A 13,801-nucleotide genomic window follows, 5' to 3' on the forward strand; every position below is an offset into this window, starting at 1 on the left:
CTACCACCACCCAATAGTGGCATGTGCTGAGAATCAAGCCTTTAATGCACGGCTTTTGGAGGAACATCAAAACCATAGCAGGTGTACAGTTTTTCATTTTTACCAGAAATATTTGAGAGTCCAGTGGTTATATATCTTCACCAGCACTTTGTATACATTTAAATTTAGTTGTTATAGTAAGATTGTCATGCTATCTCACTTCTGGTTAAATTTGCATTTTTCTACTTAATAAGTGTTTTAAGTATTATGTAAATTGTGCATTTATCTTCCTTATTTCTTCTTTGGTGATTTTTTTTTAATATTTGACCCATTTTGTTCACTTAGTTTTTTACTTCAGGAGTTCTGAATATGTTTTGCTTATATATGCTTTAAATATTGACGAAGTCAAATTAGTTTGATTTTTATACATGATAAAATGCATGAATAAAAATTCTTTATTGTTTTTCCTATGACTGTGCAATTTTTTGGTATCTTATGCTGAAGAGATTATTGCTTCTCCAGTGAATTTCCTCATATGTCTATTGATAATCAATTGAAAACATAGTTCTGAGCTCATCAGTTAGTTTCAATGGTCTATAGGCAAAATTCTTTTTCCAACACAGAACTGTCTTAATTACTGAAGACTAATGATAAATCTAGGAATCAATTAACATGATGTTTCAGACTTTATTTTTCTTTTTTCAAATTGGGCTAGTTTAGTTTGTCTTTATATATAAATTTTAAAATACCTTGTTAGTTTTCACAAAAGAGTAAACAACTTGCTGAGATACCAAATGAGATCACACAAGGACATAGTCCCAAGAAATTATTTTTCCATTTCCTCTCCCTAATTACAGTCATTATTCACCAAAACCCTAAAGAGAATATGATTTTTGCTGCCCCAACTCAGATGTTTATCTTCCCTAACTCTTTCACAGGGGAGAGAAGTAAGAAGAGTTGGAGTAGTACTTTGTGAACTTTCAATAAAATTGTTGTTTTTCTCCCTTCCACACCTATACAACAAGGGAGGCTTACTCAGAACAAATGGTCCTTACCCAGTCTTTCTTGTAAATATCATTTGAGTCTTTGGAGAAAAGTCCGCTACTAGGTGTGAATTCACCTTGTATCAGTGGTTCTCAGGGACTCTATATTCTCATTCCTGCTCACACCTGAGTTAAAAATTGTACCTGAATTGTTCATACCATCTCTGTCTATAATAAGTTTACCCTCAAGGTATGCAGGTAATCATATCCTTTTTCCTCTTGGAGGTGACTTTTCTCAGATTTTAGATTGCTTTCTCGGAGTCCTCAGCTCTCTAATGGGTTCAAGAAAATTTGTGATTTGTTGCTGTTATAACAGAGTAATGCATTTTCAAGCTTTCTGTTTCTTTAAGCAGAAATCGCAAGTTTCTCTGGTTTCTTCTACAATATGGCAAAATGTGAGGGTAATGTGAGGTAACTTTCACTAGAATTGAGTTTTAGTTTAACCTGTCTAGACCAAACTGATTTGAATCATGGATAAAGTCATAGACACACACACTATATTTGTATAATACTCAAGGTAACTGAGTCCTATCTAGTGTTTTCGGTAGCTTTGGTCACAAATATGCAGTTGAAGTCAAACTATCCACAGGCTATAGTTAGCATCACTTCTATTGACTGCTAGAATTCAGAAACTATGGTTTACTTAATCTCCCACATGGCAAAAATCTTACACACATCATCTTTCATTTTTTTTAAATTTTTTTTATTGTTGGTTGTTCAAAACATTACATAGTTCTTGATATATCATATTTCACACTTTGATTCAAGTGGGTTATGAACTCCCATTTTTACCCCGTATACAAATTGCAGAATCACATCAGTTACACATCCATTGATTTACATATTGCCATACTAGTGTCTGTTGTATTCTGCTGCCTTTCCTATCCTCTACTATCCCCCCTCCCCTCCCCTCCCCTCCCCTCTTCTCTCTCTACCCCCTCTACGGTCATTCATTTCTCCCCCTTGTATTATTTTCCCCTTTCCCCTCACTTCCTCTTGTATGAAATTTTGTATAACCCTGAGGGTCTCCTTCCATTTCCATGCAATTTCCCTTCTCTCTCCCTTTCCCTCCCACCTCTCATCCCAGTTTAATGTTAATCTTCTTCTCATGCTCTTCGTCCCTACTCTGTTCTTAGTTACTCTCCTTATATCAAAGAAGACATTTGGCATTTGTTTTTTAGGGATTGGCTAGCTTCACTTAGCATAATCTGCTCTAATGCCATCCATTTCCCTGTAAATTCTATGATTTTGTCATTTTTTAATGCAGAGTAATACTCCATTGTGTATAAATGCCACATTTTTTTTATCCATTCGTCTATTGAAGGGCATCTAGGTTGGTTCCACAGTCTTGCTATTGTGAATTGTGCTGCTATGAACATCCATGTAGCAGTGTCCCTGTAGCATGCTCTTTTTAGGTCTTTAGGGAATAGACCGAGAAGGGGAATAGCTGGGTCAAATGGTGGTTCCATTCCCAGCTTTCCAAGAAATCTCCATACTGCTTTCCAAATTGGCTGCACCAATTTGCAGTCCCACCAGCAATGTACACTACTTTCAAGTAGATCTACCTTCTACAAACTTAATCCTACAAAGACAAAATTATATCTCCAGGTAAGGAAGGCAGTATAAGGCAGAATCATGATTTAAATGTTTAAGCATTTCTTTATTTTCTGTACAATTTTAATACTTATATAACCTCAGATTTTACTGTATGCTTATAGATTTATTTTTAATTAATTAATTAATTTTTAAATTTTTTAGTTGTCAATGGACCTTTATTTTATTTATTTATATATGGTGCTGAGAATTGAACCCAGTGCCTCACACATGTTAAGCAAGTGCTCTACCACTGAGCCACAGCCCCAGCCCCAATTAATTTATTTTTTTACTATAAATGATACTTTAGTCATTTTGTTTACAAGTGAAACTCTGGGAATTCAAAATTAACATCCTTGCCCTTTGAGCTTCTTATAGACACCAAAAAGGGAAACTTGTGTTCCACGTTATTCTGCTGTGCTTTGTCCAAGTGAACTTTTATGAGCCCGTTGCCATCCGGCTTTGCACGAATCCTCTTGCCCACAATTTCACTAGGGAAGAACAAGTCCTTAGGATCACGTCATGCAGAGCTGTCAGACTGAGGCTTCTGGAAAGTTTTTGCTTAGGTTTTTGTGGTGGCTTGGCTTTTTTGAGTTGGTTTAGGCGGAATTCTCCTCTGAACACTAAAAACCACGTTTCCCACTGAACTTCTTCTCCAACTCATGCACAAGTCGGAGTTGGATTTTCTGGAGAGATTTCAGCTGAGGAACTGGAGCAAATATTATGATAGCTTTCTGACCACCACCAACTTCAATTTTCTTGTCTCTGTGATGTTGAGCTCCTGCAGCTGGGCATTGAGGTACAAGTTCATCTCCAGCTGCAGAAGCACCTGTGATATGTTTGACACAAACTCGTCCGGCTTCTGGCCACTGGGCTTCACCATCTTGGTGCTCAAGCTGAACATGGTACAGTCTTTTGAGGAGAACCCACTTAGAAAGAGCTAGTTGTGGAGTTATTGACACTCAGAATGGCAGTGGAATTAAAATTTCCTCAGCTGAATTTAAAGCAAAATTTTAAAAATAAAATAAAATGAAGAAAATGTTGCACTTGGTCTGCACTTACCTAATGATTGTGAAGGGAGGAGGTGATGGTTGTACAGTTATCGGGTTTATCTTAATGTTCATGACTTTCACTCAGGTTTAAATTAATACTTAATTTTTTGCTTATGATAAAACTTTATTTTTTCAGCACCACCTTGGTAGTACTTAGCCTATTTCCATCTTGGAACTGACTTTAATTCTGTTTTCAAGCTGTCGAGATAGAACGTTTTTTATGATTTTGTCATTTTATCTGCTCTAAAACAAATACACAAATATGCTTTTAGTGGATATTGAGAGTGAATTTACCATAAAGCTAGAGCATATTAAACTTCTGGGTCCTTCACTGACTACTGTTTTTGCCTAATATTGTATTTGCAATGTCATGTGTTTAAAGCTTCATCTCCCTAAATTAGATAAATTTTAGGCTGCACAATATTACTTTCTTTGTCCTAATCACTGTTTTTAGTCTTTAAATGTTTTAGATATTTTGCTAACAGTTTGACTAAGAAAAATTTGAGATACAGTTTTATTTTACTTATGCTTACCATAAAATCTCACAGAAATCAGACTACTCTTTAATTAAAAGAAAATAGTATTTCAAAAGACTCATTTGCAACCACAAAGTATTTCTAAAAAGATGACTTTGGGCAAACAAATGAAAACATATCTTTTAATTACCTATTTTTACTTACTATTGAAAATTTGTGCTGCTGAAATTACGTAAACCATCAAAAAACATTCAAATGTATTGTTTTAGTGACAACATAGAAATAAAGTCAAGAAAACCATCTGCATATAGTGGAATGAAAAAAATTGGTGAGCTATTTTTGCATATTTCTGACTAAATGTGAATGCAATAGACTATTTTTAAGTTTCATGTTTGCTCAAAATTTTTCTTTACAACTGATAATCATGGGAAAATATGTTGTACTATTGATCAAAAACTAATATAACAGTAATTGTTGCTCATTACTTTAGGTAATTGCCAAGAAGGACTTTTCTGACCATTTATAAGGCAGTTATGGGCTGGGGTTGTGGCTCAGTGGTAGAGCACTTGCCTAGCATGTAGAAAGCACTGGGTTTGATCCTCAGTACCACATAAAAATAAATAAATAAAATAAAGGTATTGTGTTCATCTACAACTAAAAAGAAATTCTTTTTAAAAAAGACAGTTATGATTTACAAGACTTGAATATAAAATTGTTTGAAAGTGCAATTCATTTTTGAATATAAGTAAAAAAAAAATTCTCTTAACTGTGTTAGAATTACCAACTTAATTTCATGTGCTTAATGACATGTGTCTGTCTGGAAGTCAGAATCACTTAGTTGCTGTGTAGTTTGATAGATGACCTTCTCCACCTGGAACATATTTCATTCTTTAATATCAAAGATTTTGATAATATTTAGAGTATTATTCTTCCTTTGATCAAATCATATGATTTATTAAACAACTGTATTATTCTATGCATTTTTATGTATAAATCATTGCAACATTCACTAGACTTTGAGACTAAATAGCAAAAAAGTGAAATAGATATTCCATGAAGCAAAAACATTCCTGAATTTAAACATATATTACTACTCTTATTGTAGGCCTCTGATAGGTTTGTCTGTAATAGATAAAAATAGTCACCCTCAAAAGAATGGGTGGGAGACTGCTCCTGCTTCAGATTTTTAAGCACATAAAGACCTTATTTAAAATTAAAATTATTCAAATAATTAAATTAAGAAGATTACTTTATAGATAAAAGTATCATTATAAATGGTAATTATTAGAAATTTTAATACAACAACTTATGGACCATATTAATGCATTTCCATTTGCCTGACAGAGCAGGGGTGTGTGTTTCAGAGTAACTCACATAGGAATCTTTGTTTTACTGACTCTTGTAAGAAGTGGGTTCCATGATTTTTAGAAACAAAATGTAAATTTGCAATTTACTTCCTTCAATTTGGCTGAATTTCAGTAGAATTGTCAGTTTAACATACTTTATTTCACGCAATGCTTTTTATAGGCAGGTTAGCATGGAAGGTATATAAATCCTTTGAGTTCTTTGGTTGATTTAAAAATATTTATATTCCAATGAAAAAGCAAATAAATTAGTTGTTGACTCCTTGTCTTCCCTATCTCTGAAATTATATAGAATACCATACTTGTTAATTTACTTAATTTAGCTTTCCAGAGCATTTGTCAAAATAAGTTAATCTCTAGGGTTTTCAGTATCTAGGTCACAGCCTTATGAAAACTCTCTCTATAATGTAGGGTACATTCTTAGAGAACAGCACTCCACATGCAAAAAAACACAGCTCCATAACATTTCTTAAAACAATGGAGGTAAGTATATTTTCATAAAACTGTATATTTTCTATTGACAGGTATCTTGTTCTATTTAATATCATGGTATTTTCTTGGGACTATTTTGTCAGGAGAAAGGGACTGTTATGATGATAGGCATGCTTCAAATGTTTACAAAATCAAAAAGAAAAATATACTAAGAAGCAAAAAATAAGGAAAGAAGCCTATCACTGCGGGAAGAAAAACCTACATAGTTTATCAAAGCATAAACCAGGATTAACTAGGTGAGTAATAGAAAACTCCATGTAGAGTACAAATGTTGGAATGATACTTTTCCCTGCTGGTCTTCCTACTAATGGATGACAAGTGAATGCAGTTTTCTTTATTTTTATACTTCTTTTCCAACTGAGTTATTCTCTATTAGGAAATTGGTGATTTAAAAAAAAAGTGATCAGTGTTGAATTGCCAGTCTGTTTTAGTAATTTCAGCACACTATGTTAACAGTTTCCTCTTTTAATTTTGGTATGAAATAGAGAAATATGTGCATGACAAAATCTTTCTTTAAAAAAAAATTCTGTACTTGGAACTTGTCTGACTTTTGTTTCTAGTTTCTGAGAAGTCACTTATAATTCCTTGGAATAAAAAGTTTTGCTAGACTTTGTCCTCATGAGAACTACAACCTTGGAGTAGTCTGACTGGTAAGAATATCTTTGTTATCACAGATTACTGGTAGGATTCTCATTCTCTCTCATTCTCTCTCTCTCTCTCTCTCTCTCTCTCTCTCTCTCTCTCTCTCTCTCCCCCCACACCCTTTCTCCCTGTTCTTCTTCTTCCTCTTCTTCCCCTCCCTCCTCCTCTTCCTCTTCCTCCTCCTCCTCCTCTTCTTTTCCTTCTCCTTCTTGAATGCAAGGGCTTTACCACTATTACAACCCAGCCCTTTATACTTTTTTTTTTTTTATTGGTTGTTCAAAACATTACAAAACTCTTGGCATATCATATTTCATACATTAGATTCAAGTGGGTTATAAACTCCCATTTTTGAGATAGGGTCTCTCTAAGTTTCTGAAGCTGGCCTTGAACTTATCATCCTCTTGCCTCAGCCTCTCAAGTTGCTGGAATTATAGGTATGCACCTCAGAGCCTAGGTCCTGGTCGGCTTTTTGAACCATATTTAAAAGCTTGGTCTAATGAAGTGACTCATGTGACCCCCCCTTTGAAAGTTTACGCTAATGAGATGGCTCAAGAAAACAGATCTGTCTAAGCCAAAAGGACCAATCATGTGATTAGAGAATCGATAGTTTAAATTATGTTCTATCAGCATAGACTTTGAGGTTCTATCAGCGCAACATCTCTGTGGAACAGGTGATTGAGTTCAACCAAGTGTTTAGTGGTTCAATCAATTATTTCTACATAATGAAAACCTGATAAAAAGTTTGGATAACAAATTCAGGTAAACCTTTGTAGCTCGCAATATTCTGCATATTGTCATGTATCTATGTACCAGGAAGGTAATGTGTCTCTGGAGACAATGAAAGATTCATGGTTAAAAGCCCCTTAGCCCTTATTCTGTGCATCTCTCCTAATAGTTGCTTCTGATTTCTATTCTTTTTCAATAATAAAAGTGTAATCATTAAACACAGTGTTTTGCTAAGTTCTGTGAGTTATTCTAGTAAATTTGGAAACTGAGGTAGCAGTGGAAACCCAGAAACTTGTAGTTAGCAGGTCAAAAGTGAGGAAGTCCTGGGGAACCACAAACTTGCATCTGGTGTGTGAAATGAGGGCAATCCTATGTAGAATTTGACCTTTAGCCTGTGAAGTTTAGCTTAATTTTGGGTGATGGATATCAGAAGTCATTGTATGCCCTGAACATAATTGATAAGACTCTAAAGCAAAGATACATTCACCATTGAACAGTTTTGGAAAAAGTCTGTAAAATTGAATAAATTTCTTTTTATTTTTAAAAATAAAATTGAATTGTGACACAAGTCATAATTTGTCAGCAGGATTTTAAATTATGTATGACATAAATGGTTGTCTTCCTGACATGTTCTCATCTACTTACCATTTAGACCCTTGACTGAAGTCAAGTCCACTATCCTAATCTAGCTGTTGATTACTGTTAATGTCTGAGGAACAAACATGGCTTTCATTTGCTTTTTCTTTTCTCTCTCTCTCTTTTTTTTTTTTAGCAGAAAGCTGGTCAAACTTCATAAGGAATATTTTAGGATTTGCATGACAATTTATAGCTGATATGTAATGAATACATCAACAGGGAGAATAAAAAGAAACAAACATAGCATTTTAGATTTGAAAGATGGCTATAGTACAGAATAAATCTAATGGTTGGATTTTAAATTAATAAGCCAATAATGAAGAAACTGTTCAATAGCTTTTGTAGCTTAGAAAAGTGAAGGGCAGTGAGACAACATAATAGTTGGTATTTACTGCTTTGTAAATAAATTGGATATTGAGGTTTTATAAATAGGTGCTTCCATCTGCTTCTGCTTTGTCATCAATATTGAAGTTCTGGAAACCATCTCTACAGGTTTGGTAATATCAGGTAATGTAAAAGTCAGTGCGCCGATCATTAGCACAGGTAAAATGGACCAATTCTAAGAAGGCCTTTATAAATTGCAGTGGTATAATCACTAGCTCCTAAATCCTTCTTCTCAGTGGACACGAATTGGACATAATAATGAGCTCCTTATTCTTAGAAGCCTTAGTAGATAATGGTGACAGGAATTTTCGGAGCACATAGAGAAACAGCAGAGTCCGGGAATATTGTACTGAATTGTAAAGATGAAAATCTAAAATAATAGCAAGACAAAAAAATTCTAGAGATCTATTGTACAATGTTGTACCTCTAGTTAACAATACTGTATTTTGCACTTAAAATTTTGGTAAAAGGGTAGATCTCATGTCAAGTGTTCTTATCACAGTAATTTCTTTCTATGAGATTATGTTTTATTACTCAGAGTACAATAACAGCATATTTAAGTGAGTATTTAAAAAATTACATAGGAAGTCTGTAGTGATTTTTTAAATTTCCAAATGACTTTGTAAGTATTCAAAATAATTTTTCTTTATCTTAAGTTTAACACCACTAACTAATACAGTCGGGTTGGTAGATAGGTATAGTATTTTGGTTCGATGATGACACATAACCTGTTTTATTTTACTTTTTTTTTCTAGATGGATAAACTGACTTCAAATTTTGAAATCTGGTTACTGAAACATAAGGCTGTATTTTGCTTCTCTGATAATACTGAATGATTGCTTCTCCTGAGTAAATTAGGGTTATTTGTGCAGGTACTTGGTGAATACAGTATCTTACCCTTGAAATGGCTTTTACGTGTGTTTAGTTCCTGTAGTGTCACTTGTGGCTATCTCCCTTACACATTGGCTGACGGCAAACAGGTGGAGGTTATTCTTGATGAAGCGTAACCAGTGATGCCTGAAAAATGACCCCTCCTTATCTTCATCCTGGCCTTTAACAATTCCATGAAAGTATAGGATTCTTGGGGTCATTTTGCAATTATGGGTGAAAAACAAAATAATCATACAAAGCCAGCTGAATTCCCCTACCCGGAAAGTGCCTGCTATTGCCATTTGTTATATCAGAAGTTTGTTTAAGCAACTGGGTCTGCTGTTTTCAAGCTAACATCCTCCTAAATGATATAGCCTTTTCTCATTCATTGTGAGTGTTCTGTCTTTGAAGTGTTTACTCTTGATTATCTTACTCTTGAGTCAGACTGATTAATTTCCCTCATGAAATATAACACCCTGAAATCGAACATTTTCCCTATACAAAATCCTGACCAGCACTGTCTGATAGGATTCTTGCCAGTGCTATAAAATTACAACAGCATTCTGGAAAGGGTTTTCAAGTTATTTACTCCTATGTATTTGTGAAATAAAAAGAATAAACAAACATAAACCAGGACACATCAGGTCTCCAATTATACAATCCACTGAGAGGCTGAGATTGTTTTAAATAAGTAGATAGCATGTGACCATTCTTTATGAAGGAATTCAAACAATACAAAGATAAAATGAGTACAAAAAAAAGGAAAATTTATTATCCCCTTTGCACAAACAAGAAATAATACTCCATGAGTATATTCTATCAACAAACTGAAATACATGTTTATTTATTTATTTATATGCTCTAAATTGGAAGTGTGATCTACAGATCTGTGCAAAAATGAAGACCAGCTTCAACTCCATGGCAAAATTGTTCAATGTATTTGTTTCTATTAAATCTCATGTTAGGGGTTGGGGTTGTGGCTTAGTGGTAGAGTGCTTTCCTAGCATGCACAAGGCACTGGGTTCGATTCTTAGCACCACATAAATATAAAATAAAGATATTGTGTCCACCTAAAACTAAAAAATATTTTAAAAATTTCATATTACATTTTGTGTATTTTTTGCAACTTGCTATATTTAATTTACAACATATATTGACAAACTTTCAATATCAATGACTACCTTTGACAGAGCAAGACATACTTTTGATTACTACATAGTATCCCATGGTATAAGAATATTTTAAAATATATTCATCACTGCATTATTGATTGATGTTCAGTGTTTTCTGATTTTTGTAATTACAATATTGTAATATTGAGCAATGGCATTTGTTTTCTTGGATGCATTTTTAAAAGTAGATAAATAAAAAGGAAATAATTTGATTAAATGATATGTATTTTTAAACTGTGAATGTTTTATCAGTCCTGGAAAAACAAAGCCACCCCAAGCATTATGGAAAGAAAAGACTTATTATAGTGATCAAAACCTATGTGAATGTGAGCTGGGATTTTTATTTTATAGCCAGTCAGGATGATAATTATATTTTAGCAGAGTACTGAGTTTATTTGATGGAGAATATAAAGGGGAAATAATTCAAGGTGTTTGAAAAACAGAACTAGGAGTTGATATGTTAAAAATTAGTGAAATTATGAGGGTAAATCACACTTATCACAAAGGTGAATAGTGAAAATATTGATTTTGGACAAAGGATCATGTGAAGATGTAAAGGATGCAGAGATTATGAGCAAAGTGGCACAGAGCCTGGAATTCAATGGGAATAACCAGGAAGCAAAAAAAACATGTCAGATTGAATGGAACATTGACCCTGAAGAGGGAAATACACAATATCAAGCTGAAGATGAACTCATATCATGAAGGATGAGGAAGGCTACTTTCATTTTCAGGCTGGAGAAAGGATAGTAGCAATGACAAGAGGCTGGAGCTAACTTAAGATTGCAGAGATGGAATCTACAAAGTTTAGCTTGGGAAAGGAGTGGGAGCAAAGGAGGAGCCGCTGCTGATGTAGCCCACCAAGTACGGGCAGCCATAAGGGAACATCTTTAAACATATAAGCCATTGTCTTCTGTTTATAGGTCTGCAAGGCACCATTAAAATAGTTCAGCAGTAACCAAATGAGGAATAAGGGTTAAGAACTTTATCTGTTGTCCAGACATCTGTACCCTCAGCAAGCTGTCAAAAGAAATGCTGCTTTCAAAGCCAAAGTCACCCAAGGGGCTAATCAGCTTAAACACATGACAAAAGTCATAGACAATTCCAAAGTGCTAACAATGTTAACTAACAGTGCTGCCTGCCAAGAAGCTGTGCATCACTGCCAAAATAAAAGAATAGTTCTCTGTGCCCAGCATTTGGAATTTTTTTATCTCTCTCTCTCTCTCTCTTTTTTTGTTTTCCTTTTAAAACCATACTTGGAGAAGATAGTAGAGAGGAACTTGAGAACACTCCATCAGGTGAGAGAGCCAAGTTCACAAAGTTGGGCTGATTTGGATGCCAAGGAAAGGTGGTTAAAAGCAAGCATATGAGTACTTGGGAATATAGAGCTTATTCAAAAGCCTTTTTTCACCCCAGTTCACTTTTTGTTTGCCATTTTTTTTTTTTCCATTTGTGGCAGTGGGAGGAATTAATGACCATTCGGAATTATGTAAGTGTCATTCTTCTTTCTGACTTCAGATTTCTCTGATGTTCATGTTGAAAGATCATACAGGTCTGTGTGACTTAATTTCGCTCTTATCCTTCTCTATCAGATTTTCGTGTGAAATAGGTGAAGAGCAAGCATGGATTAAAATGTGTATGACTCACTCCTGTGAAGTTATTGTTCCCCTGTCTTCTTGTCACTCTGTTCAGGGGTATCACTGGTTACGTTTTACTTCAGTTCCTACACTTCTTAGTCAGCAGGACCCATGAAACCATGGAACAGTAACCTTGAATTTTCTGAATATGACATTTTTATTTTATTTTATAACCAGTATATACAATTTAGTGTTGGTAACTTTGTATTCCAGGTATCTTGTTGGTTTATCTAATATCTGCTTTTTTGTAAACTTTCAATGAGTCTTTTTGTTGATAATTAAAAACATGTGCTTGTTGGAGTTGGGATTGTGGCTTAGCAGAGAGCGCTCACCTAGCACGGGCGGACCCGGGCTGGATCCTTAGCACCACATAAAAATAAAATAAAAATAAAAGATGTGTGTCCACCGAAAACTAAAAATAAACATGAAAAAAAATGTGCTTGTGAGTTCTTCCTGTGCTTTTTATTCAAAATTGCCTTGAAGCTGGTCTTCATTTTTGCATAGATCTGTAGATCACACTTCCAATTTAGAGCATATAAATAAAAATATATATACATATATATTTCAGTTTGTTGATAGAATACACTCAGTATTGGTATTACAATGTGTATTTTGGTCTTTTAAGCACCAGTCTGCTATAAGTCTCTCCTATTTAAGTATTCATTTAGCACCTACCATAATGCTATATACTGTTCTAGGCACTAGGGATTCAACAGTAAACTCTCTCATGGATCTCAGTTCCAAATGGAGACAAATAGTAAATGGAATATAATGTTAGATGTTTGTAGGGGCTATGGAAGAAGGCCAAGAAAAGTCAGAGTGGGTTCTGGGTATGGTGGCACACGCCTGTAATCCCTGTGACTCAAGAGGCTGAGGGAGGAGAATTACAAATTGGAGGCCAGCCTCAGCAACTTACTGAGACCCTCAACAACCTCCAAGACCTGTCTCAAAAAATAATAAAAAAGGTAGAGATGTAATTCAGTGGTAAAGCACCCCTGAATTCAATCCCCAGTACCAAAAACAATCATCAAAAGAGTCAGAGGTGTGTTGTAATTTAAACAGGAAGCCGGAGATGTTCTCATTGGGAAAAAACAAAATCATTTGTGATCAAAACATCAAGGATTTGAAAGATCAAACAAATTCAAAGACACTGAGGAAGGAGAATGTGTTCAAGGACAACAAGGAGGCCAGTATGTCTGTGTGGAGTGAAGGAAGAAGCATGTTGAGAACGAGATTGAGGAGAGTGATAGGAGGCAGGGAGTAGTCTGCACAGAGCACTTTAGGATATTGTAAAGCTTTTACATGATTTTCTAAAGATGACATTGGAAGTATTTGAGCCAGAGGAATGACATGATCAAACTTGCATATGAAGGGATAATTCTGGTGGTTGAGTTGACAATATCTATAGGTTTGCAATGGAGAAATTAAGGGGAACACCTAGGAGAATTTCTATTCTCTCTCTCTAATGGGATCTGAATTTGAGAAATTAGTTTCATTCTAATATTTTTGTAAATGTCACAAAATTTAAATGTGCATTTTATTTGAAAAGGGGATACAGAATAGCAACTTACTGCTTGGGATATACAATGTGAGAGCCAGCGCTTGAATCATAATTCCACCTAGGACCCATATATTTGATTACCTAAATTCCCTCATTCTGGATTCTTCTATCTGAAAAACTGGGTAAGCAGCAATCTATCTCCAGTATACATTATGACAATTAAATGAGATAAAG

The 13,801-nt window shown here is 34.6% G+C and overlaps 1 pseudogene; it reads right to left on the reverse strand.

Annotated features, from left to right (window-relative positions):
* Positions 1 to 2,934: 2,934 nt before the first annotated feature.
* On the reverse strand, positions 2,935 to 3,519 carry LOC114098109 (small ribosomal subunit protein eS7-like; annotated as a pseudogene).
* Between the last annotated feature and the right edge of the window lie 10,282 nt (positions 3,520 to 13,801).

Source organism: Marmota flaviventris, chromosome 8 (assembly GCF_047511675.1).
Source record: "Marmota flaviventris isolate mMarFla1 chromosome 8, mMarFla1.hap1, whole genome shotgun sequence".
NCBI lineage: Eukaryota > Metazoa > Chordata > Mammalia > Rodentia > Sciuridae > Marmota > Marmota flaviventris.